Source organism: Lithobates pipiens, unplaced genomic scaffold (genome assembly GCF_037356315.1).
Source record: "Lithobates pipiens isolate NorthernLeopardFrog02 unplaced genomic scaffold, aLitPip1_a1.2 Scaffold_16, whole genome shotgun sequence".
NCBI classification, from domain to species: domain Eukaryota; kingdom Metazoa; phylum Chordata; class Amphibia; order Anura; family Ranidae; genus Lithobates; species Lithobates pipiens.
This window is the reverse complement of record NW_027507748.1, coordinates 83644807-83672021: the sequence shown is the minus strand read 5'-3', so window position 1 is coordinate 83672021 and position 27215 is coordinate 83644807. Positions and strand designations below refer to the sequence as shown.

General features: G+C 42.0%; 1 protein-coding gene across 2 annotated transcripts in view; it reads right to left on the bottom strand.

Annotated features, from left to right (window-relative positions):
- The window catches only part of NRIP1 (nuclear receptor interacting protein 1), a 122128-nt gene that overhangs the window by 48059 nt on the left and 46854 nt on the right, over nt 1-27215 (bottom strand). The window contains exon 2 of one of the 2 annotated variants that reach the window (XM_077480064.1): nt 22882-23032. The exons of the other annotated variant lie outside the window; for it this stretch is intronic. The gene's annotated coding sequence lies outside the window, so the exon portion shown is untranslated. The remainder of the gene's footprint in view (nt 1-22881; nt 23033-27215) is intronic. 2 annotated transcript variants of the gene reach the window in all.

Below are 27215 nucleotides of genomic sequence, written 5' to 3'. Positions count from 1 at the left end.
ACACAATTAGAGGAGAAAAGGGAACGTCAGGGAATAAAAAACTATGTAGTGGGAATCGGGATACATCAGAGGCGAAGAGTGAAAGCCATAAGTAGCGCGGAGTCCTGTGATCATAACACATTCATGTGGTGGAGGATGGACGCAAAGGAGAGGGCAGAGCGGGCATAGAGCACAAACACATATACTGAATGTGGGCATGGAGTGAGGAAAGGTGGATGTCAGTAGAACAGGGGGGACATGGGGGGGGACGACGACATTGGACAGTGCTGATACTCATACAGACATCGGTAAGCGATCATTATAGAAAGCAAAAGGGAAGAGGGACAGAATAAGAGACAGAGACAAGGTACACAGAAGATCCGAGTGATCAGAAACCATCAAGCAAGAGCACAGAGACGGGCACACAGCTATGGGTGGATGGGGGAATTTGGGACTTGTGACCCTGATGAAGGCAGGAACCCACACAAATGGGGGCGAGGACAGGCAGGGAGCAGGAGAATGAGGGGCCGGGGGCTGGACAAGAAATGTATGCAAATTAATGGAGTCCTGTAGACTGTTATTTTATAAAATATAATTTCTATTTTAAGATATTTCTAGCTGAGCTCATATATTAACGATTATATACGTTTATGGAAGCAGCTTCATCTGCCAACTGATTTGTATTTGCTTCCATGCAGTTCTGAGATTTACACAGCTAAACAATACAGCCCTGTCTGGCAGGAGACTGGGACCTGTTCCTTCTATGCGGCAGTCTTACTTTCTCAGGTCTCCTTCCCACCCCCATCCCGTGACTGGACAGTGAATGGAGAAGCAGCACACTGACATTGCTCTGTCACTCTGCTATCTCCACCAGTTAGCAGGCACCTTGCACTGCAGTACATCTGACTCCTTGTGCTGCTTCTCCCTGTCCCAGACTGAGTTCTGCTGTACAGGAAATGCTAGAGGCTGATACCAGGTGAAATTCAGATACTTGCACATACAAATAAATCTATTGCTGTATTACTGAAAATTAAATTATGTATTTTACATCTCAACTATTGAAAAAAGTTCACTCTGCAGTCAAAGATGAGTGGTTACAAAAAAAATAAAAAAATCACTGAGCAGTCTCTAATGCCACACGTTTAGGCCACTGGCAGCGCCCCCATAACCTGGCTGAAAAACTCCCATACGATACCGGTCAAGGGTTTTAGAACCCATTTTTCCAGTTTTTATTGAGATTGAAACAGTTCAAGTTCAGTGAATAACCTAAATTTGTACACAGGTAAGCAGAAAATGGCAGAACATGGACAGCACCAGCAGGTAACCACCCCCCCCCCCCCCACACACACACACACACACACACACACACACACAAAAACAAAAAAAAACACAAACAAAAAACACCAAGCTCATCAATATGTAATACATATCTAACACAAATTTTAAGGGGGTGAACACCCTCTTAAATGTTGTGCCTCTTACCCTTTGTGGATCTCCATGGCTTGATTTTTGTCACATCTCCAGTTGTGTCTGCCCCAATACTGGCACTATATGTCCACACTCCCAAGAACAGTTAGCAAATAAGAGTTGACAAATCTGCAAGATAGAGTAGGGACTCTGTAGAGAGGGATCACTTTGACACAGTTGACTGGCCTGAACATGTATTGCCATATATACAAACTAAGAATCCCCATTTTATAAGCAAGAGTTTACTATAGGTAAGTGCCAACACCTCCTTAGTATCATATGTATTGTATAGATTAAGCTATTTAAGACTTGAACACACATATCTCCATTCCTCGTGCATGGTGCAGGATGGTAACTAAGAAAAGGAGCAGGGGTGGCTGAATTTGCTGTATTACTGGTGCTAAAGTGTTACTAAACCCAGGACCCTGCATTCACTATATCTTCTCTCCCACAGTACAGGGAACACGGAAATGCAATTATTTTAGTAAATATAAACTAATAAATACCTTTTCTTATCAGCAGTATATAGCAGTCTTGCAACCTCTATCAGTGTCTGGTTAAAGCTTGTAGGAGGAGTTTTCATTCTCCCCTGATTGTCCTATGAGGCTGCAGGACCCCTGACCCTATGAATGAACAGTGCCGATTGGCCCTGTGCTGATCACATGCATCAAATTACTTTAATAAAAAAAAAAAAAAAAACTAACCTGTAAAGTTAGCTCATGTTTTATTTTTTATTTTTGTATAATGTGAAAGATTTTACATCGTGATAATCGTGATCTTTTTATTCTAAGCAAACAAAAATCAGGATTCCCACAGCCAGAATTGTGCAGATCTAATGTGTAAATATATAATATTATACAAAAATGTGTGTATATGTATATATACACAAACATACATACACACCGTACATATATACACATTTTTGTAGATTATTTTATATTTTTATATATATATATATATATAGAAAATATATAATGTGTAAATATATAATCTACACAAATGTGTTATCTGTACTGTTATACACACACTTGTGTAGATTATATATTTACACACACACATATACAATAAAAAAAAATCTATATATACATACATATACACACATACATATACATAAACCATATAGTGTATAAACATACATAAACATGCATACATAACATTGACAGACATACTTATATACAAAGATCTGCTCGGTCAGGTAACCAGAAAATCGTCCACATCCAGTACTTCAATGGGACTCGTCCCCCCCGGGGGGGACACACTTGCTTGCCCCCCTTCCATCCACAGACAATAATGACTCTGATGACAAGCGCCTTCCTTTAGGATAATAGATGTGAACAGTCTCTGTGAAAAGTTTCCCAGTTAACAACATTGTTAAAATGTTTGCAGTGTCTAAGATGACAGCTACCTTGTGCTGTACAGAGAGCCAGCATTCCAGGGGCTCAGGAAACTCCCACACAAGTCACAAGGGGAGGCAGGAAAATAATGAACAGCGACTCCTGGGATTCCTGGAAACTCACTGTTATCATATCAGCCGGGTTGTAAAGTAGAAGAAGTGAGAGGCTGTGAAGCAGAACAGAGACATGCACCACCAATCCCCAGGATCTACATTACAGATATGTTTCATTTTACACGCTCAGTCCATGCAAAGCCAGGAATTCAGCTCTAGGTTTGCTCCATCACCTTCTGCACTCTTCACATCTCCAGAGCAGACTTCCCAAGGCTCTATTTCACCCTGCTAGTGTCTCACTTCTCCTGCTGCATTTTTCAGATATTCAGAAGAGACTAAAGCCTAGTATATACTATCAGTTTTTTTTTGTTTTTTTTTTTTACTTCAACCCAGCAGGAAGTGAAGGGAAATCCCTGCAATGGAACACAGATGGTGAAAAAAAAACATCTGAGATGGGTTATAACTCTCCTGTACCCTATCCGAAAAGAAATGCTGCCTAGAGTTCTACTTTAACCATTTCAGCCCCAGAAGGATTTACCCCCTTCCCAACCAGAGCACTTTTTGCGATTCAGCACTGCGTTGCTTTAACCGACAATTGCGTGGTCGTGCAACATGGCTCCCAAACAAAATTGATACCCTTTTTTTCCCCACAAATAGAGATTTTTTTTTGGTGGTATTTGATCACCTCTGCGGTTTTTATTTTTTGCGCTATAAACAAAAAAAAGAGCGACAATTGTGAAAAAAGCTAATTTTTTACTTCTTGCTATGATAAATATCCGCCAAAAATATCCGCCAAAAATATATATATTTTTTTCCCTCAGTTTAGCCCGATATGTATTCTACATATTTCTGGTTAAAAAAATAAATAAAAAAATCGCAATATAGCATATATAGATTGGTTTGCGCAAAAGTTATAGCGTCTACAAAATAGGGGATAGTTTTATGGCCTTTTTATTAATATATATATATATATATATATATATATATATATATATATATATATATATATATATATATATATATATATATATATATATATATATATATATATATATATATATATATTTTACTAATAAAGGCAGTGATCTTTATCCTGACTGTGACATTATTGACAAGTCGGACAATTTTGACACATTTTTGGGACCATTGGCATTAATACAGCAATCAATGCTATAAAATTGCACTGATTACTGTAAAAAATGTCGCCGGCAGTGAAGGCGTTAACCACTAGGGGGCGTGGAGAGGTTAAGGGTGTCCTGGGGAGTGTCTGGGGGATGGGCTAGCAGTGACACGACACTGATCGCTGATGACCGGAAGCAGACGATCAGTGTGCTGTCACTAGGCAGAACGGGGAGATGCGGTTTACATCGGCATCTCCCCATTCTTCAGCTACGTGACGCGATTGCGGGTATCCCAGCGGCGATCGAGTCCACGGGTCCCCCCGGACACGCTCACGGAGCTTGCGCTAGGTGCGCGTGCACAGTGGGAATTACAAAGTAACGTACGGGTGCGTTACTTTGCCCGGCTGTGCCATTCTGTCGATGTGTCTATGTATGTATGTATGTATGTATGTATGTATGTATGTATGTATATATGTATATATGTATATATATATATATATATATATATATATATATATATATATATATATATATATATATATATATATACACATATATACACACACATATACACACACACACACACACACACACATACATATACACACACACACACACACACACACACACACACACATACATATACACACATATACACACACACACACACACTGACAGCGGTCAGCAAGTGGTTAAGAGTAGCACACCACACTTACATCCTGTATTTCTATGTGTAATAATTCCTTTATAATAAGTCAGGAAAACAAAGAAAGAAAATATTTTCTTTCACATGAAGACAAAGTTCATCTGACTTCACTTTCTGTTGTATTGACATTTTATCCACTTGAGATTCTTTATTGTAAGAGCAGAAAACACGAGCGCCGGGCGCCAGTACTGAAGGTTTCCTATGAAGTCAAGGACATTACACACATTATACACATTACACAGGTTCTGCAGCCTTCAGGAGATTTACATAGAGAGCACATTGACTCCTTCTGCAGCATAATACAGAGCTATGTAAAGTGTTATTACACCCAGATCATAAAAATAACATTACATGGTCACACATACCTGTGAGATCGTTTGTAGCCCATCTTCTTTGCGCTCTCTCCTGTTCAGCACAGGATTGATTTCTTTTCATTGCTAACTACTTCTGTTCTGCGGAGACTCCTATTGCTAGTGCTGTATCTATGTAGCCACCACCAGGCTTGCCAACCGCCAGTAAACTTACTGACAGTTTGTAAAAAACAATGTTTTTACAGCTGCCAGTAAATATCAGGAGCTGATCATTTCATGCTGGGTTGACTTTTTAAGTGTAAATCAAGCAAATTACTTTGTTATAGGTATTGTCAGTGTTTCCATATCATGTTTATTCTGTTCCAATATTCATAAAGAGTTCTGTAATTCCTCAGGTCGCCAGTAAAAAAAAAAAAAAATAAAAAAAAAAAAAAAAAGTGTTCCGGCAGTAAATTTTCCATGTTTTGTCAGCAAAAAATGCTACGGGAGGTTGGCAACCCTGGTGAGCGCTGACCCCCCCAGGACCAGATTGCTGTGTCCTGTCGCCAACATTTTGTTTCTCTTGTTTAAATCGGAACTTTATCCTAAAAAGGGAAGTTCTGCTTTTGAAGATTTTTTTTATTTTTTTTTTGGGTGGGGGTAGCTAGTTTAGCAGGTACCTGCCCCCCCCACTTATGCTCCAGCCACCTAGGCGATCAGAGCAGAAGTTCTCCCACCTCTCCTACCCACCCTGCAACCAAAATGGCCCTAGGAGGCTGCAAAAGGGTAGCATGGCCCACGCATGTGCAATGGAAATCCGGCTGTGCAACGATCTAGGCGATTTGAAAGCCCCACTCTCCTACCTTCTTTCTGCAGGGCTTCTGGAGTGGATCAGAGCGATTCTGATTGGTCAGAACCAGCAGAGAGACACTGTTCGGTCCCAGTAGACCTGGAGAAAGAAGAGGGAGTAGAGTAGGGATTTCACAACTCCTGAAGTAGGTGGCGTTTGGGAGATGCTGGGAGGGGGGAAAAGGGAAAGAGGATGATAGAATGTGGAGACTAGGAAGCAGGGCTTGGTAGTTTTTAAGAACTTTCCTTTCACACAGGCTTTCCGATCAGGTCCGCCTGTCAGTTTCGCAGGCGGACCTGATCCGACCTTGTAGTCTCCCCTATGGAGCGCCAGATGTCAGATTTTTTTTTAAAGGTGACCCTTAGGTCTGGTATTAATTTTAAGGGAAACCCCATACCAAAATGTAAAAAAAAAAAAAAGAAGGGGTGTGGGGGTCTCCTCCAAAATCCATTTCAGACCCTTATCCAAGCATGTAGCTTGACAGGCCAGGAAAGGGCACCCCCTAACCCAAAGCACCCCCCCCCATGTTTATGGCATGTGACCTGGTAATGATTCAGGAGGGGGTCGGGCCAATCGCTCGTCCACCCTTTTTCCTGGCCTGCCAGGCTGCACGCTCGGATAAGGGTCTGGAATGGATTTTGGAGGCCACCCCATGCAATATATATTTTTTTATTTTATTTTGGCATGGGGTTTCCCTTAAAATGTATACCATACCCATGCTTTTTCAATTTTTTGTTGCTGGCAATTGTTTAGTTTACATTCAGCTGTCAGCAGGGAAGCCCGCCGACAGCTGATGAGTCATCCGCTGTTAAGGAAGCGGCAGCCAGCCCACTCCTGGGGAGGGTTACCGTATTAGATCACCTTTTGATTTATTTTTTTCAAAAGGTGAAATAACTCTTTAAAGTGGTAGTAAACGGCAGTTAAAGAAAAAAAAAAATCCAGCGCAAGGCAATGTCATAATCTGCTAGTATGCATTGCATACTAGCACATTATAAGAGACTTAACTTAAAATGAAGCCCTCCAGCGTCACGCTGCCACCACTGAGAGGGCTTCCATCTTCACCTGGCCTCCTTCTGAGCTTGTGGCCTCCAGCTACATGAGTGGCTAGTGGTGTGATGACGTCACTCCGGTGCATGCGCGCTGGAGCTGCAGTTTACACCACAGGTTATGAAGCTCCAGCACAGTTTGCCGAACCTTTGAAGCGCATGCAGCGGTGACGTCACCGGCTGCATGCACTCTGATTATCTCCTAAACAGTACAAGTTTAGGAGATATTCACAGTACCTACAGGTGAGTCTTATTAGAGGTGCTTACTTGTATGTAAAAGATGAAAAAGTGGGTTTACTACCACTTTAAATTGTCCCTAGTATTTGTATCAATGCGAGATGGGGATTCGATTGTAAACTCCTTGAGGACAGGAACTGATGTGACTGTACAATATGTAAATTGCTGGCGCTATAGAAATGCCTATAAAGAATAATGCTTGCTGTAGAGAGCCACTTTAAATGTCCCCAACATTTATGATGGTAGAAGTGGTAGCCGGCAAACAGAATGATTGGATTTAATCTCCATCGTCTGGTTTTTATGAGATGAACACTCAGAACTCTCAGATTAGAATCTCTTAAACTTTCTGTGCTCTTGGCTCTGTGTCATTGGATGAAGAGTCAAAAGACGACCTTTTGTACCCAGAGCAATCCAAGTGACCAGTGGTCATCATAGACAAACAATGGCAGGAAGCAGTGCTGTGAGAATGACCTACTGTACATCGGCTCCCGTCTGTTTCATCACCAGCAAAGAGGAAAAGTCAGAATGAGAAATCAGCTAAGGACTGGCGTCATAATATACAGAGACCTATATACATACATCAGCCATTCTGAGAGACGTTAAACAGGAAACAGACTGCTAAAAATGGCCAGCCCTACAAACAATAAAAAAGACTGACAATTTTGAAAAAATAAAAAACAAAAAAATGGTTTACTTTCTGCTAAAAAAAAAAAAAAAAAAATCCTATTTATTCATACATTTAAGCCAACATGTATTCTGCTACATATTTTTGGGTTAAAAAAAAAAAAGATACCAAGCAATAAGCGTATATTGATTGGTTTGCACAAAACTCATAGCATCAAACTATAGGAGATATACTGGAATTTTTATTTATTTATTAGATCAGTAATGGCGGCGATCAGCGGGACTGCGATATTGACAGACAGTCTGAAACCACCTGACACTTTGTGGGAACCAATGACACTAACAGTGATCAGTGCTAAAAATATGCACTGCCACTGTACTAATGACACTGGCTGGGAAGGGGGTAAACATCTATGGCAATCAAAAGGGTTAAATGTGTGCACAGTGTTTGTAGTGTGCTATGTGTGCTGTTTTTACTAAATAATCTGATACATTTTATTCGCTGCATTGCAGGGTAAGAAAATTCATCACATCCCTGCTGACAGAACAGGTTTACATAGCCAGAACTCTGTTCTACATCTCTCTTTTGCCGATCAGCGGGTGCCGGCAGACATACGTTGGCTGGCACCCGCTGATCAGCTTGTGCTGTGTCCAAATCACGGCAGCGGTGCACGCCCCCTACCCGGTAGTGCCAACATATGCACTAGGTAGGCACAAAAACACAATATAATACCAAATTGTTCGGTAAAATGTAAAAGATGGCGTTACACCAAGTAAACCAATACCAAACACATCACACTTTAAAACTGTGCAAGCCCCGTGCAACGTTGACAAAAACAAATTTTACTATCCACAGACAATACTTCAAAAGCCTTTACAGGTCACTTTAGACTTACACAGAAGGTCCGGCGCTAGAATTACTGCACTTGACGTGCTCAATGACCTCTCACACATGTGGGGCGATTGCAGTTTGCGTGCGGGACTGACGGGGGTACTTTAAACATTATTTTACTAATATATATATATATATATATATATATATATATATATATATATATATATATATATATACATATATATATATATATATATATATATATATATATATATATATATATATATATACACACACACACACACACACACACACACACACATACACACCGTATATATAAATATATATGTCATTTGTATTTATTTTTTTATTACCGTATATACTCAAGTATAAGCCGAGATTTTCAGCCTCTTTTTTGAGGCTGAAAGTGCCCCCCTCGGCTTATACTCGAGTCATCGCTGTCTGCCCGCTCGATCAGCGTGTCGAGCAGACAGACAGCGGCCATTCTATAATTCAAAAGCCGCGCCTCCGGCTCCGCCTTCGCCTGTGATAGGCGGAACACTGAATTTCCCAGCAGCCTGTGTTCCGCCTATCACGGACATCATATCATCCTCGTACTACGGACGAGGATGATACGATGTCCGTGATAGGCGGAACACAGGCTGCTGGGAAATTCAGTGTTCCGCCTATCACAGGCGAAGGCGGAGGCGCGGCTTTTGAATTTTACAATGGCCGCCGAGGCGCCGACGAAGAGGGCACGGGACGGAGGCAAGGCACGGCACGGCACGGGACGGGACGGAGGCAAGGCAAGGCACGACACGGGACGGAGGCAAGGCACGGGACGGAGGCTCGGGACAAAGGCTCGGGACACAGGTAGGCTGGACACACACACACACACACACACACACACACACACACACACACACACACACACACATGGATGGAGACACACACACACACACAGGGATGGATGGATACACACACACACACACACAGGGATGGATGGATGGATGGAGACACACACACACAGGGATGGATGGATGGATGGATGGAGACACACACACACAGGGATGGATGGATGGATGGACACACACACACACAGGGATGGATGGACGGACACACAGGGATGGACGGACACACAGGGATGGACGGACACACAGGGATGGACGGACACACACACAGGGATGGACAGGCATGTCTCACCCTCGGCTTATACACGAGTCAATAAGTTTGCCAGTTTTTTTGGGGGTAAATTGGGGGCCTCGGCTTATATTCGGGTCGGCCTATACTCGAGTATATACGGTACACACTATCGCTTTACATTTTTTTAAATCACTTTTATTGTTACCACAGAGAATATAAGTATCCTCTGTGATAGCAATAGTGACGGGTGCTCCTTATGGAGAGATCTGGGCTATTAGACCCCAAATTCCTTCTCTGCCCTTAAAGCGGAGGTCTGCCAATTTTTTTTTAAAAGTCAGCAGCTACAAATACTGCAGCTGCTGTTTTTTAAAATAAGGACACTTACCTATCCAGGGCATCCGCGATGTTGGCAGCCAAAGCTGACCCATCCCTCGGTCATCAGATGCTGCTGCTGCCGCCATCTTCGGGAAGTTAATCAGGAAGTGAAGACGCAAGGCTGGTTCCCTACTGTGCATGCACGAGTCACGCTGCGCAATCCCAATGGTCTTTGGGACCCATGTGTCTCCGAGCAGACAGCGGGGAGGGGGGGGCAGAAGTGGCGTAGTCCCCTGTGGGGGTCTATGCCCAGAAGTGGGTGCAAATACCTGTACTATACAGGTATCTGCACCCCCCATACTATACAGGTATCTGCACCCCCCACACAAAAATGGAACTTCTGCTTTTCGGGAAACCCTCCCCCCCTCTGGTGTCACATTTGGCACTTTTCAGGGGGGGGAGGGTTTCCCGAAAAGCAGAAGTTCCATTTTTGTGTGGACCTCCGCTTTAAAAGCATTTGATTACACCAAGATCTGTGTGATCAAATGCTTTTCATTTTTAAAAATAGTGCCGTTTACATCCAGGAAAACCGCGTGCTCATCTCTTTCAGGTGCCTATATCAGAGACGAACAAAGCCGATCCAGTCCCCGTATGCCTCTATGATCAGTTGGTGGGAGCACTGGCTGGTCGATCTGGACTTTTAATGGGACGGGAGATGCCAGGAAAGCCGTGGGGGGGGCGTCCTTTCACGCTGCTTGTGAAAGCAATCCAGTGGCTAGTTAGCTACTAGAATTGCTTTTCCAAGAGCGCCAACACTCAATTCGAAAAAAACAAAAACAATACAGCTACATTGCTGGTTGTCAATTGGTTAAAAATTTTAGTATTCTATTCAAGTAGCGGGTCTGGGTGACATTTTAAGTATTCCAATAGTCAGTGGCCAGTTTAAGATTTCAGCCTACAATACATACAAAACATTACGCAGCATTTATTTTGCTCACACAATTATCTGTTATTGAAAATAAAAATAAAATGAATGCTACAATAATATGTACATCTGGTAACATATAAATACAAAACAAACAAATTGCATACAACCGCACATTTTTATCTACAAAAAAAAATAAAGTAAAAGAAAACTGAGAAATGATCTGGTTGTTTTATATAAACAAGAGTCTGCGAAGAATGGAAAGCAGCGAGATAAGCAGGTCAGCACGACCAGTCATTCCGTTCTTCAAATAAAAACACATAACAAAATGAGTTATTATGAAAGCAGATCCCAGTCCACCGACTTGTACATGTCTTATTGGGATCCGGCTCCATCTCTTCCTCATGTCCCCTATTGGGTAGGGACTTCGTTATGCGGGTATATATGGTGGGCGCTGTATGAAGCATGCAAACAGCAAATATCTAAAGTGCACCTGTCACATGTATACTGATGCCACTATATTTTTTTGCTTGTGGGAATGAAATGGATGAGCTCGTTATGCATCACTTTACATATACACTCATCGACCACTTTATAAGTAACACCTGTTCAATTGTTTGGTAACAGAAATTGCTAATCAGCCAATCACCTGGCAGCAGCTCTCAATGAATTTAGGCATCTAGACATGGTGAAGATGGGGATGTATGTGACTTTGCCTGTGGGCAAGTTTGTTGGTGACAGATCTGCTGGTCTATTTCAAAAACTGCTGATCTACTGAGATTTTCATGCAGAACCATCTCTAGCTTTTACAGAGAATGGTCCAAGAAAGAGAAAATATCCAGTGAGCGGCAGTTGTGTGGAGGAAAATGTCTTGTTGAGGTCAGAGGGGAATGGGCAGACTGGTCTGAGATGATAGAAAAGATAAAGGAAGTTAATAACCACTTGTTAAAACCAAGGTATGCAAAATACAATCTCTGAATGCACAACACATCGAACCTTGAACGGCTACAACAGCAGAAGGCCAACACCGGACGCCACTCCTGTCATCTAAGAACAGGAAGCTGAGGCTACAATTCACACAGGCTCACCAAGATCAGACAATAGTGGAAAACATGCATAAAATGCATATAGAGGACGCCTCCTTGGACTTTTTGAATGGCAGAATAATACATATAAAAAGGACCAAGATCAAGTAAAAAGGCACAAAATCAAACAATAGAAGATTGGAAAAATGTTGCCTGGTCTGATGAGTTTCGATTTCAGCTGCAACATTTAGATGGTAGGGTCAGAATCTGGTGTAAACAACATGAAACATGGATCCATCCTGCCTTGTATCAACGGTTCAGGCTGGTGGTGTAATGGTGTGGGGGATATTTTCTTGGCACACTTTGGGCCCCTTAGTACCAATTGAGCATTGTTTAAAATGCCATGCCCAACCTGAGTATTCTTGGCGACCATGTCCATCCCTTTATGTCTACAGTGTACCCATCTTCTGATGGCTCCTTCCAGCAGGATAATGCCCCATGTTACAAAGCTCAAATCATCTCACCACTGGACAATGAGGTCACTGTACTCCAATGGCCTCCACAGTCATCAGATCTCAATCCTGAATAGAGCACCTTTGGGATGTGGTGGAACAGGAGATTTGCATCATGGATGTGCAGCTGACAAATCTGCAGCAACTATGTGGTGCTATCACTATGTAGCGAAATCTCTGGGGAATGTTTCCAACATCTTTTTGAACCAATGCCACAAAGGATTAAAAGGGGTTGCAAACGTTCATGTTTTTTCACCTTAATGAAAAAAACTTCCATCACTGAGCATCCAATTGGATGTCATGACATCATCCACCCCCCTCTTCATCCTGTCCAATCAGAGAACACTCTGGGGTTGATTTACTAAACCCGGAGAGCGCAAAATCAGCTTCCGTTTTTTTTGTTGTGTTTAATTGAACAGGCTGAAGTTAGAAGCCGATTGGCTACCATGCACAGCTGCTACCAGATTTTCCACTCTCCAGTTGTAGTAATCCAATCTGCTTGTATTCATAAAAAAAAAAAAAAAAACATTTGTCTCCAAATGGTGCAGGTGCTGAGGGAGCGAGCCCCTGTGCAGTATACAGAAGATAAGCGAGTGATCCCTCAATGTTTAGTATACAGATGGCAAGCAAATGACCCCCTGTGTTTAGTATACAATTGGCAAGTTAGGCTCTTTCATACTGGTGATGGACTGTGGTGCCCTCTGAAGATTGACTTGTGTTTGGATCGCCTTTCAGAGGGCATTTGGCCTCGAGCCTCCTCAATGGGCAAGTTTGACAGGCTGTACCACCTGTCAAACTCTGCACTCCATGCTAAAAATGCCACAGCCACAAAGCATCGCAGCCATGGTATGTGAACAGCCCCATCTAGCCCGTATTTTGCCAATTTGGGTTGAGGCTGGGGGGGGGGTTAGGTTCTGTAAAACCTTGGGTCAGCCACCTGTTTTTTACAGGTATAGAGAAGGACTTCTGTGGGTGTTAAAGCCGGGCGGATAGCATTTTCAGAAGGAGGTCATTAAGGGCAGACTCTTTCATTATCTGATGACAGATTTACTTTAATGCCTGTCTGGGCAACAAAGCCTCTTACATGATAGTCACCAAAATCAGTCGCTTTCAAGCAGCACGTAGCGTTCTGTGAGCACGAAGGGGTTAACACAATCCAGCGCACACTTCCTCTTATGCGGCTCCAACTCATCTAAAAGCACCTTTAAAGTGTAGGATAATAAAAATGGGAAAATAAAACTCTGGCGTCATTTTTACTGGCTGCCTCCTTATTGCCTGTAACAGAAGGGTCAGACGCGCTATAAGTAATTTATTAACAGGTTCATCAGAAAGAATAGAAAGGAAAAGCTTGAAATAATTCCATCTCCAGCAGATCAACCGCTTTTACGGAATAGCTAATGAGCGGGCTTCCTACTCGAGTAATTGAGTTTCATTATTCATTTATCAGCAGGACGACTCTTGCAGCATCCTTTCTTCTCTGCCGAGACTCCAAATGTTCTGCAGCGATCTCAAGTCAAAGCTCTCTATCCTATGATGTGCCAACGCTGGCAGTGAAAAATGGACGCGCTGCTCGCTGCAGCCCATTCAATTCCAGATTTTACCTGCCTGCGCTAAAATAAAAAAATAAAAATGAGAAGTCGGATCCGATTGGCTGGCAGTAAATCCATTCTCATAGCACGTCTGCATAAAGGATTGTATTAGACAGCCCACAGCAGTACAGTGCGGGTGACTGAAGAAAAGGATCCAATTGCCAGGGAAGCATAAATTGGTCAATGCTTCATTCAGGCTCGGTTCACATCTATGCAGTTTGTGATTGGTGCGTTGCTCAGTGCATTTTGCCAAACGTTTTGCACACACAATTTTACTTCTATTTTGTTGCGATTTGCATTTTTTATGATTCTTTTTAGTCAATTTGTTGTTGGGGAGATAAAAAAAAAAAAAACGCAAAATCAAGGTAAAAACGCACCACATGCTTTTTTGCAGCTTCTTCATTGAAGTCTATGGAACCAAAAAAAGCACCTGACTCTTTCCAATAACACAGTGGCTGAAAAATATTTGAACGTGTTACATATGAAATCATGTTAAATGGACCGTAGTGCGTTTCTGCAAAAAGCACCAAAAAACGCATAGGCGTGGACCAGGCCTCAGACAGGATAATTGACCCTTGCTTCACTATACAATCTGATGGTACAATCTCCATTAGCCTTATCACTCATATAGTGCAAGGGCCTCCCTGATTGGACCAAGGAACTAAAAAGATCATAAAGATGTGTGTGTGTGTGTGTGTGTGGGGGGGGGGGGGGGGGTGCTAGAGTGAGGGGGCCTGGGGCAGCTTCCAGGAGGCAGCAACACCTCCGATCGTGGCTCACTGTCCAATCGCTGCCTTTCTGTCCCTCTCCCGCAGGGTGGGGGCCGGTGTGAGGGGGGCAGGTATATTGAGCACCAATATTGGGCGCCGCCACTGGTTAACATCATAGTTCACCAATTGTACAACAAAATTCACCAATTGTACAGCATTAATTCCTAATCAGATTATAGGAATAAGTAGGTCCATGGACTAATATTTCTTATTTACAACTTGCAGCCAGCAGGTGTCAGCAGACTACTACAGGCTGAGGTACAGATGCGTTCTGCAATAAACATGAGATGCAGGGAGATCAGATTGCCCTCTCACTTTCTCCTACAGGACCATCTGGCTTAGTCAGTTATACACAGGCTGCCAACAACTTGGCAGGCAGTAGGGATGCACTGATACTATTTTTTATTTTTTTTTTTTAGTACTCACTGATACCAAATTACCAATTCCTACCGTAACGTTTTTTTTTTTTTTTTTTTTTTTTCAGCTTCAGCTGCCAGCAATGGCACAAAGCATTGAAACGTTATTTATAAATGAAATAAATAGTTTTTTTTATTTTTTTTTTAATTTAGGGATTTTTTAATGTGAAATGTGTAAATATATGTTAATATATATGTGTTAAAATATTCACTAACAATGCAAACAAAAAAAAGTTAATTGTTTATCTTTTATAAAATAGACGTGAAAAAAAAGAAAAAAAAGCAGGAAAATAATAATTAAATGGAGGAGACTAGGGAGTCAATTAAGGCTGATTAGAGTAAATTAAGGGTTATTAAAGGGTTAAACAGAGAAACATTTGTTCATCCCTTTGATCTGCAGATGAAGAAACAGAAATATGAAAAAAAGAAACAATGTTGCCGGCTGTTTGTTTTTTGACAGCTCCAATTACCGGACTTCTTTAAGTCTACTTTCACACTGGGGCGGGCGCCGGTGCTAAAGCGGTGCTATTTTTAGCGCTGCTTTACCGATGCTTTAGCTAGCGGCTAAAAAAGGGTTAAAACCACCAGCATTGCGCCGCTGCAGCACTGTAGGGCCCGTAAAGCGCCTCAGTGTGAAAGTAACCTAACACTGGGGAGACCCTCTAACAGCACAAAGAACCGAGCCTGAAAGTCTCGGTTTCAGGTGTCGGTGCATTTGCACGAGTATTGATACTGCAAATACTTGGTATCGGCACCTATAACGATACTAGTATTGGTGCAACCCTAGCAGGCCATATTGGACATTCTTAGAAAGAAGAGCCATAGAGCCTGTATTACCATTATAAAAGATCCTACATAAATACAAAACATATAATACATTAAAAAGTGGGATTGAACAAAATCATTATAACGTGTCTTTTAAATGGGTGGAAGGTCACGTCATGAGTATCATGGACTTCTTTAAAGCATATCTCCAATTTTGCAATCAAATTTGAGAAAACCTCACTATACAGTATGTGTTCACATTCACACAAGAGACCCATTAAAAAAAAAAAAAAAAAAAAAAAGGTGAAGGCATCATTGTTGATTCCATTCTAAGAATTTCTGGACATCTTTGTCCCCATACCATCCCTCATAACACAAAATGCAGGAGGGCAATTTCCAAATTGTAACCCTTTGTTAAGACAGACAGTGTTCAAATCTAGTTAACAGCTGATAATAAAGAACATAACTCTAAACCCTACATTAAGCCTAAAGCCCCCTTCTAAATCATTACAAAGCAGGAAGAGCATGTAAGGATATTTAAGTAGAAAGCACATAAAAAGGTAACTAGCAATTTTTTTATTTTGTTTTTTAAGTTATGCTATGTGATTGGGGAACATATAACAAATATAAAGTAGGGGTGTTGTAGGTGCAGTGGAAATATACTTTGAGAACCATAGGTATTTACCTCCACCACTGAAACCCCAATATTTTGTAAAAGAGGGATTGGGTCCCATGGGCGGTTGACCTGAAGGTGTTGCCACCTTGCTCCCCCAAGACAAGAGAAGCACACGACCATCGTACAGTACAGATCTTAATCCAGCGATGTGCAGAGACCTGAGGCTCTCTTGGGTCTCGCCCTCCCGATTGGCTGGGATGCAGCAGCAGGAGTGGCAGGAGGGGGGGGATGTCCCTGCTCGCTGCTCGTAACAACAACTGATTGGCGGCTGAGCTGCATCGGTTGTCATTACAATAAAGTCGACCGTCCGCTCTAAAGAGCGGTACCGGCATGATGTCTGCAGCTTGCATGCATTATTTGGGTAAAACCCTTTGAAGCAATATCGCTAATGATGGTCAGTTTTTTGACCGTTACAGAGACTTCTAAAGAAGCGAATATAGGCAACACTAATAATTAGTCGATCCCTAGTGCTCATTACACAACATTTCATAGTATACAGACAAACCCTCATCTACTGACCCCCTGGAGCACAATACACCTCATTTCATAGTATGAAGGCAGACTCTTAACTACTGGCCCCCCCTCCCCTGGTACACACTACACCTCATTACAGTATAGAAAACCGGCCCCTTACTACTGACCCTTTGGTGCTTACTATAGCTTATCTCATAGTATGAAGACAGACCTTCAACTACTCACCCCCTGGTGATTAATACACACCTCATTTCAGGGTATACAGACAGCTCCTCAACTACTGACCCCCTGGGGCTTACTACACCTCACCTCATGGTATAACCACTGACCCTTAGGTGCTCAGTACAACTTACCTCATTGTTTATAGACAGACCTTTAACTACTGACCCCCTGGTGCAACACTGTACCCCATTTCATGTTATACAGACAGCTTCTCAACTACTGGGGCTCACTACACCTCATTTCATAGTAAACAGAAAGACCTATAACTACTAAGCCCTGATGTACACTACACCGACCTCACCTCATAGTATACAGACAGACCATTAACTACTGACCCTCTGGTCTCACTACACCACATATCATTAGCCATGCCCTCTGTCCCCAGGCTGGGAAGGTTGCCACTATGCTCTTGGAGGTGAAGAAAAACTCCAGCTAAAGATACAAAGCACAGTTACATAAGAGCTTGCTATCATTAAAGAAATATTGTTTCATATGCTGAAAAGCACTCTTCCCACGCAGTACATAATGGTTTTCCATTAATCTGAAGAGAGTGAACACCTCCCAGCACAAACAGAACAAAAAAGGAGACAGATAAACTCCAAAGACTATTTCCAAAAGAGGGAGGAAAAAAAAGTGCAGAATACTGCTATAATCATTACAATGGTAACCCTAAAATTAAACGGAAATAATTGACTTTTGATACAAAACGCAAGGGTTGGCAAGATTTGACTTATAAAAAGGGAGATTCTAAGCAAAGTGGAAATTTTAGTAATAAATATTTTAGGTCTCCAGTTAACAATTACATCATTATACAGGCACATTCTGCATTCACTGGTCTCTATCAGACCAGAATTCTTAGGGGGCAACAATGAATACTCCTAGGGCCCATTCATACTATATGTATTGGCAGTCCCAACACATAGACAAGACAAATGGCAAATGCCATATGTCCTATTTTTTCCAAGTTTCTGATTAGGTGGGTGCTGAAAAAAATAGGATGGGTTGTATTTTTGCGTAGCGCAATGCGAGACACCACACCGCAATGTATACCTAGTCACCCTGCCATGAAGGTACTTGCTATTGGGATGAAAATAGTCTCCCTTTTGTAGGCCTACTTTGTCGCTATCACATTTGCCCCTGGTGGAGACTGCCAGTGGCCACACCAGTGCACACTGGCAGACATGGCTCACCGTTATTATTGTGAGGAAGCCAGTCCAGAGCAATAGCGTGCAGCTGAAGCAAGTCCATGTAGACAGAAAGTGATCAACAGCACTAAAATGCAAAAAAGGTAAAACCAATATATTAAGGAAAAATGAATTGTCTATTGATCATAATACACTATGCTTTACCATACCAAAAGGTATTCCCATTAGGGTTTGATCTACTTTAAAGAACACCTGTGCCAAAACTATGGACAAAGATTCTCTTTAACTGTAAGCTCTATGACTCCTTCCCTGTACCAAGGAAGACTGTATTATGCAAATCTGATGTTGGATAATGAAGAGTTCTCAGACACTAAACCGATTTGAACACTCAAAGTCAATCAAGAACACAGATAGGCGGTACATTGACACTATGCCACACTGAAGTAGAGAGAATAAGGCCCCTTCAACTTCAGCTCTTTTTATGCGATACACAAGTCAAGAACAAAAACCGACTGCAATGTATCCTTATGGGTGGCTGAATGTAAACCGATGTGTGCTAGCCTATATCTGCCTACATCCGGGTCCATTAAGGTTCAAATGCAATAAATTTGGGTCCAAGTCCAAGTTTGCTGACCTGTCCAAATGTAGGTAGATATAGGTGGATGAGCATCACCTTATATTCATAAGGATTTACCCAATGGACATGGATGTCAAATATGTGACAATAGTTTCTATTCTGTTCTGAATTTCCCACTCAGATAAAATAAGGGGTACCAATGTGAAAGGGGTCTTAGGATGCTCCATGCCAATAAATGGCCTGGTCTTGCTCTTCCATTTCTAACCTAGCAAATCTAGTTGCTAGAAACTGGAATAGTCAGTCAGCATACACCATATTACAGTAGACAGGTCTGCCTTATAAGCAATGGTTACAAAAACCACATTTACACAAGTCTTAGTTAATCCGATCTGTGCAGTCCTTCGGTCAGCGATATTAAAGTAAATTGCTGCTTACTGTCATGATACTATGTAAGGAAAAGAATGGCATTTTCAAATTGCTGCTCCGTCTTCTGCTTAGCTCGATGTCGATGAATGGAACAAGTCAACTAATGAGGAAAGTTTCCTTAGCTCTTCTTTATAGAATGCGGGCAAGTCTCTGTATGTGATAACAAGCACTTCCAAGGGTCAGCATTGCTCATTATATCAACCAATTTAAACCTCTATGCAGCCCAGTCATCGGATGCAATGGTTGAACTTGCTGTTTCTCTAGATTTAGGCTGTCTATGGCCCACCTGTAAACTAGGGTTACATAAATGCAGATGGGAGACTTCTCTGAAGTACTATTTAAATTCCAGGATAGTTCTGATGTAGGAATCCTTTTGTGGTCTGCGCCCTCATTCATGTATCTACATCCTGGACCCAAAACTTTAGAGAGGTTTTATCAGTACATATTCAAAATATTCTGTGAAAGAATGTGTTTTTCAAGAGCAACCCAACCAAGTGCTTTGCGGTACATGTTTCTTCTACAGAAATTGTCAAAGCAGATAGACAGCCTGACAAACAATTACAATTTCAAAATAAGGCAATGGAAGCCAGCATCTTAAGATCAACGGCTTTTGTTTGTAAGGCACGGAAACTCTGCAACAATACGCTCCTGGCAAGGTTGATAAAATATATCCAAAGCTATAGCTGAAAACGTTACTTGGCAAGGAGAACAACAGAGATTTCAAGGTCTCGCTAAAGCTTCAAATTCAAAGTCTAAAAAACTGCCTGCCTCCATAGACTGAGACCGATCTCAACACTGACCTTCACATACCCGCACCTACTGTATGTCCTTCATACAAATACCATTTAAAGTGATAACCAAAAGAAGAAAAATATACCCAAGCAATGTGCTCACCTTTGAAATAATGTCTATATCATACGATGTCTATGGAGCTTTATAACTCCTCTTTATGTTAAATTCTTCCATTAAAAAAAATAAAAATAAATAAAAGTTACACAAACAGGTCAGACAAAATTCCAAAATTTCCTTCTAATTCCTTCATATTTCCCAACACAGCGCCCTAGAGTTGGAAAGCGAGATGCCGTCTCATCTTTCAAGGGGTGCTGTTTTGCCAGTCTAAGCCCTTGTACACACGGTCGGAGATTCCGTCGGAATGTGTCCTATAGGAGCGTTTTGTCGGATATTCCGACTGTGCGTGGTCTGCATCGGACTGTTTCCGTCGGAATATCCGTCGGACCAAATTTACCAACTTGCCGGAAATATTTTCCGACAAACTGCTCCGATCGGATATACTCCGATCATGTGTAGCCTACTCCGACGGACAAAGTGCCACGCATGCTCAGATCAAATTCCTAGACCAAAGCTATTGGCTACTAGCCTGAACATAGTCCCGTCGTAACGAAATAATGTCATCACGTTATGTACAATCGGATTTTCCGACAACTTTGTCCGACCGTGTGTATGCAACAGTTTCAGACAAAATGGCTGAAAAAAACAACGGATTTGGTTGTCAGAATCTCCGATCGTGTGTACAAGGGCTAATAGGTGTGATGCTTCCCTCCGCCCATTTTACCATGACTGACCTACCCCCTTCCTAACAAGATGACTTGTTCCTCTATCCATATAGTTCCCATCTATCACAATGGCACAGCTATAGGGCCTCCTAGGTCTAAAGGACAAACCAATCATCTGAAGTGAATGCTGGTCATAGACAGCTTGAATTTCAGACGATTAATGCTGAATTGAAGAAAAAAAAACCCCATATGACCCTGTCAGCACCATCCAGCACAGCAAAAGTCAGGTGGACAAATATTGGCCATAGAATAACTGCATCCTACTAAATGTTGGTGCGTCAGCTGCCTGAATACAATAGCAGTGAAGATTGCTCCATCCCCGTTATTCAGCATGGATGGAGGAATCTATTGATTTTCTCTCATTTGGTCTGTACCATTAGAAATTTAGCCGTTTGTAGATAGCATAAGCAGTATTGGAGCAAGGGTGCCTTAAGCGAGCAGATAACTGCTTTGTCTCACTGTAGAGGCAATTAACAGGAGATTCCAGTGGCCCAACAGATACAAGCAGGAAATCTGACTTGGAGGGAACAAGTAAGCTGCCATTTGTTTCTACAAAGGCTTCAATATTTGTGGTGTTAACATGGAATAAGTATGTAATTTAGGAGCAAGTGCTGATGCTTATCCAAACTACAGATTATCTATCCATCCTTCCATAAGAAGCCAGGCAACAACCATGGAAGTAGACATGAATTTCCACAGGAACTTTACAGGACAGGGTATTTAAATATGATTTGCCTTGGCTGCTCCAGTGTAAAGGAAACCTCTGATGTGAAGAACCTGAAGACTTCTAGTGCTGACTTCTAAAACTGTGGTGGCCTGCTCAATATATGCCGATTTAACATTGCCAAACATCTCTAAATCATTCACCCAGAACAGTGATCGTCAAACTTTGCCCTTGGTTGCTTTCATCCGGCCCCTGAGGCACCAATCCGTTAACTGACACCAACAATTGCACATATGTCCTCCCACTGACACCAATGAAGGGGCACAATTCCTTCCAATGATACCAACAATGAGGAACAATTCCTCCATATGACACCGATAGGGCACAATTCTTCTCACTGACACCAACGAAGGAATGAAGGGACAAAATTCCTCCTAATGAAAACAACGATGGGACGCTATTCCTACCACTGACACCAACTATGGGGAATTTTTAACTCCCCCTGACACCAGGGCATTTTCTACTCCCTCTGGCCTCAGTCCTGCCCCCCTACAGTCTGAAGGACAGTATACAGGCCCTTTGTTTAGGATGTTTGGAGATCCTTGACCTAGAACAAGCATGGCGATCAGAAATTCTGAAATGGTCCTACTTCACCTGCTAAATACTTTTTTTGGGTCAGCTGTGCAAAGTATTGAAAGGCAGTAACAGCCAAATAACATTTTTGCAAAAGGACAGCAGCAATGGCCACCATTGTGATTCTCGGAGTATAGATGAGAAGTACGTTTAAAACAAACATAGTTTGCCTTTTTAATTCTGTAATAGGTGGTAATCACGTAAAGCAGAGGACCTGTCCCCAGTCCTCAGGTACCCCCAACAAGTCATGTTTTCAGGATTTCCTTCACCTTGTACAGGGGCTTTAAATCAAGGTCACTTGTATTTATTAGAACTGCTTTATCGAAAGGAAATTCCCAAAATATGGTCTACTGGGGGTATCTGAGGACCAAGTTTGGGAACCACAGCCCTAAAGAAATTTATTTTTGATCGAGATTGCGGACTCTTACCACATGATGCTGTACTGTGCAACCTCCCTCTTACACACACGGAACCCTGAATGAGAAGAGTCAGGAACAACGGACCAGCACCCTCACATGGCACAGCAATTGGTGTTCCAGAACATCAGCTTGGCATCAACAGGATGTGTGCAGCCTGTGTCTGGATGAAGAAGAAAAAAACCCTTTAGCAGACAGACAGTCTTCCACCCTTGCACACATTTCATCGTTTAGTTTTCTGATTGACGGAAGCGTGCCTTTAATAGGAGGTTTTCAGTTCCCCCTGACAGATACAAATTAGGCAAGTTATTGGAAACTCTAAATAAAATGACTGACCTGGCTTATGACGTGATCAAGACGTTGATGCTGCGATGCGTACTTAACCTTGCCTGATTCTGAAACTCTGTGCTTCTTTGGTTACAAGATACTTCATAAACATACTTCCCAGCCATGAAGAAGGCCCCTTTATGGACTGACTAGTCTCACGTTTGGTATGGGTCACATGTTTGTGCCAGCAGCAATAATTACTGGGTCATGTAACTGAGGTCAGGTTACTCCCTTATCACGCATTCTCCCATGACCTCAAGAACTGGAAAATATTAGAAGTGGAAACCTAACCTCTATTAACCTCCAGTAACCCCTGCAATCTGGAAGGGCAGTCGGGTAGAAGTAAACAATCCGTCAGCTCAACCAATACTGTTCCACGCTTTAAATTAACAGAAAAAAAAAAAAAAAGTTGGCCACGTTCCATATCAAACAATAACACAATAGCAGACTGCGACTCTACCGTCTGTATAAGCCTGTAATACCACTTGCTGATTTAACCTCTACTGCACTCACAATTGTTTAATCGCAGCTTTCCGCAATTGGATGGTGATGTCAGTTTTCAAGACAGAGTCGGAAGGGGCGAGAAGGTATGGATGTGTAGAAATGCCACAAAATATACCTGACCTAAGGGGGACAAGAGCTAAAGCACAGGAGGCAAGTTTCCCGTAGGCCCATCATCATAGTGCATGTCATTCTTACGCTTGTTAAACCCAAATAATCCCTTCTTGACGTTCAACACTCACCGAGTTGTCACAGCCAGATCCTGATCTCTGTTTATGATCAGGAGCTGGTGGGACAAGCTCCTGCTCATGAGACCGCTGTTATGACCAGTCACAGTGATCACATGATGGGAAGTCTGTCTTGTCCCCTGGTGTTAGGATCCCCTTTAATGGCTGTCGGAGGTGGCAGAAAGAGGATAAATAGAGTTAGCGCTCATGCATATGAGTTGTTATGCATGTCAAATCCCAGTTCTACCCAACAGTATAGTTCATGTGATTATTATTAATAAGGATTTATATAGCGCCAACAGTTTGAGCAGCACGTTACAATGACAAGCAGCATGCTGATAGGAGGAGAAAGCAGGGTTCTAAAGAGATAATCACTCTGCTTCTTCTCTTTTTCTGTCCAGTGACAGGTTGGGGCAGGTCCATGACAACCTAGGCCTGGTAGAAGTGGGTTGAATGATGCTGGCTGCCATTCAACACAGAAGACTTAAGGGCCTGCTAGTGCACAGTGCAGTTCAAGACAAAAAGGTAAATCCTTCTGTTTAGACATATTTATTACTTCTATAACAGTGGTCTCCAAACTGTGGCCCTTTGCTTGCTTTTATCTGGCCCTTGGGGCACCATTTCATCCACTAAATATAACTGAGACCAGTGAGGAGGCACAATTCCTCATGACGACACCAAAGATGGGGCAATTCCACCCAACGACACCATACATTGGGCCCAATGACCCCAATAATGGGGCACAATTCCTCCCACTGACCCCAAAGATGGGGCATAGTTTTTACCGGTGATGTGAGGACCTTTTCTACACCCAAAGGTCACAGTCCGGCCCCTCTAATGTCTGAAGGACAGTAAGCTGGCACCCTGTTTAGAAAGTTTGGAGACCCCTGCTATATAAGATAGCAAATCTACACATTTTGAGTTTAGATTCGAGAATTTTTTTTGAGAAAGGTGTGGATTACCCCAAAAATTGTGTGTTGCATGCAATCCCTGTGACCCATCTGTAACTAATGTTACCTTGTTCTTAGAGATGACATCAGGAGACTGTGGCTGCCACTCTGGGAGCAGATCTTGTCAAAGGAGATGCATAATAAGGTATCTCGCTAATGAGGAAACCCTTGTGGCAGGGGATACCTATAATCCGACCTCAAGCTTTGTGCAGACATCTCTGGATAGCATGAAGCTAAATCACTCGAGTAGAGGGACGGTATAAACTATAAAGAAGTAGTATAGAAGAAGTCCTGTACATAGAGTACTGTTGTCATGGTTACAAGAAAGTGAAATTACATTTTTTGGCACATTTCAGGAATCTTTCATGGCTGTCAATTAAAATGTAAAAGTATATTTTTTTAAATATAATAATATAGAGTAAGCAAGTGATTTTTTAATGTTCCTGTTGGGGAGATTTTTCTTTACTACCTGTTATGTGACATCTGTCACCTGGACAGAAGTGATGGAAGCCAGGACACAGCAATAAAAACGTCATCACCATATTAAAATATAAAGAAAGGGGTCTCAAAATTACAAACCATCTTTTATAGCAATAATACAGTATACTCTATATCAATCTAGCACAAGTGATGTTTTCTATTTTCATTCTGCCAATCATTTCCTACAGCGCCCTCCGACATGTTGGTATTCTCATCTCCTAGTGAAAAACTGTACAATGGAAATTGGAGAGAGCACTAGGCTCTATCACAAACACTGCAGCATGAGAGGGAGGTTGCACAACAGAGAACCATATAACAAGAGGCTACATTTCCCCTGTGAAGCACAATAAAAAGCCAGATGTAGCTGGCAGAAACTCAGATTTCTGCCCAACTCTAGCTAAAACTCTTTTATTGGGTTTTGGATAGAACAGGGAAAGTTTAGAGACACTTTTCCGTTTTTATTTTGCCATTTGTTCCTGTTAGAGAGATTTCCTCTAACTTCCTGTATCGAACAGGAAGTGATAATAAATCCCTCCAACAGGTCAAAAGACAAAAACGCAGTTATCAGAAAAAGAAAAAAATTAGAACATTGGACAATGTTTTTATTGCAGTCTTTCACCTCCCCCATTCCCCTATAACGCTTATAACCACTTCAGCTCTGGTAGGTTTACCCCCCCCCCCCCTTTCATGACCAGGCCATTTTTTGTGATACAGCACTGCATTACTTTAACGGACAATTGCATGATCATGAGGTGCTGTACCCAAATAAAATTTATGTCCATTTTTCCCACAAATAGAGCTTTTTTTTGGTGTTATTTGATCACCTCTGCCATTTTTATTTTTTGCGCTATAAACAAAAAAAAAATAAAAAATAATAATGTTTTTTAATATCTGCTATAAAATACGTCCAACAAAAAAAAATTTAAACAATCAAATTTCTTCATCAATGTAGGCCAATATGTATTCTGCTACATGTTTTTGGTAAAAAAAAAAGCTCAATAAGCGTATATTGATTGATTTGCACAAACGTTACTGCGTCTACAAACTATGGGATATATTTATGGATTTTTTTTAATTTATTTTTTTACTAGTAATGGTGGCGATCAGCGATTTTTAGTGGGACTGCAACACTAAGTGACACTTTTTTGGAGACCAGTGACACCGAAATAGTGAATGCACTGTCACTGTACTAATGACACTGGCAGGGAAGGGGGTTAATATCAAAGGGTTAAATGTGTCCCTAGGGCAGTGTTTCTCAACTCCAGTCCTCAAGCTGCTGCAACAGGTCATGTTTTCAAGCTCCCCATTATTTTGCACAGGCGATTTGATCAGTTTCGCTGCTTTAGTAATTACCACAGCTGTATCATCTGAGGAAAATCCTGAAAACATGACCTTTTTGAGGCGCCTTGAGGACTGGAGTTGAGAAACACTGCCCTAGGGGGTGCTTTCTAACTGTGTGTGTGTGGGGGGGCTTTGACTGGGGCAATAGAGAGATTTGTGTCCCTGCTTAAAAAAAAAAAAAATAAACACACAAGATCTCCATCTTCCCCTCTGACAGAACGGCTATCTGGCTTGTTTACAGAGCACCGGTCTGCCTCTCTCAGTAACAATCGCCAGGTGCTGGCGAACATCGGGTCTGCCGGACCCTCTGATTGTACACAGCGGGAGCGAGTCACCGGTGGAAGGGCCGTCCTGCTGCAGTAAATGTACATGGGGAGTTCCGAAAGCAGTTAAAATGGTTGTAATCCTCAGTTTTTAAATTCTGAAAAAAGCACATATATCCTATAGTATTTACTTACGTCTCTCCAAAGCTCCAAATGTTGGTGCTTCGTTCCTCTGTCATCAGCATGAGTCACTTCTG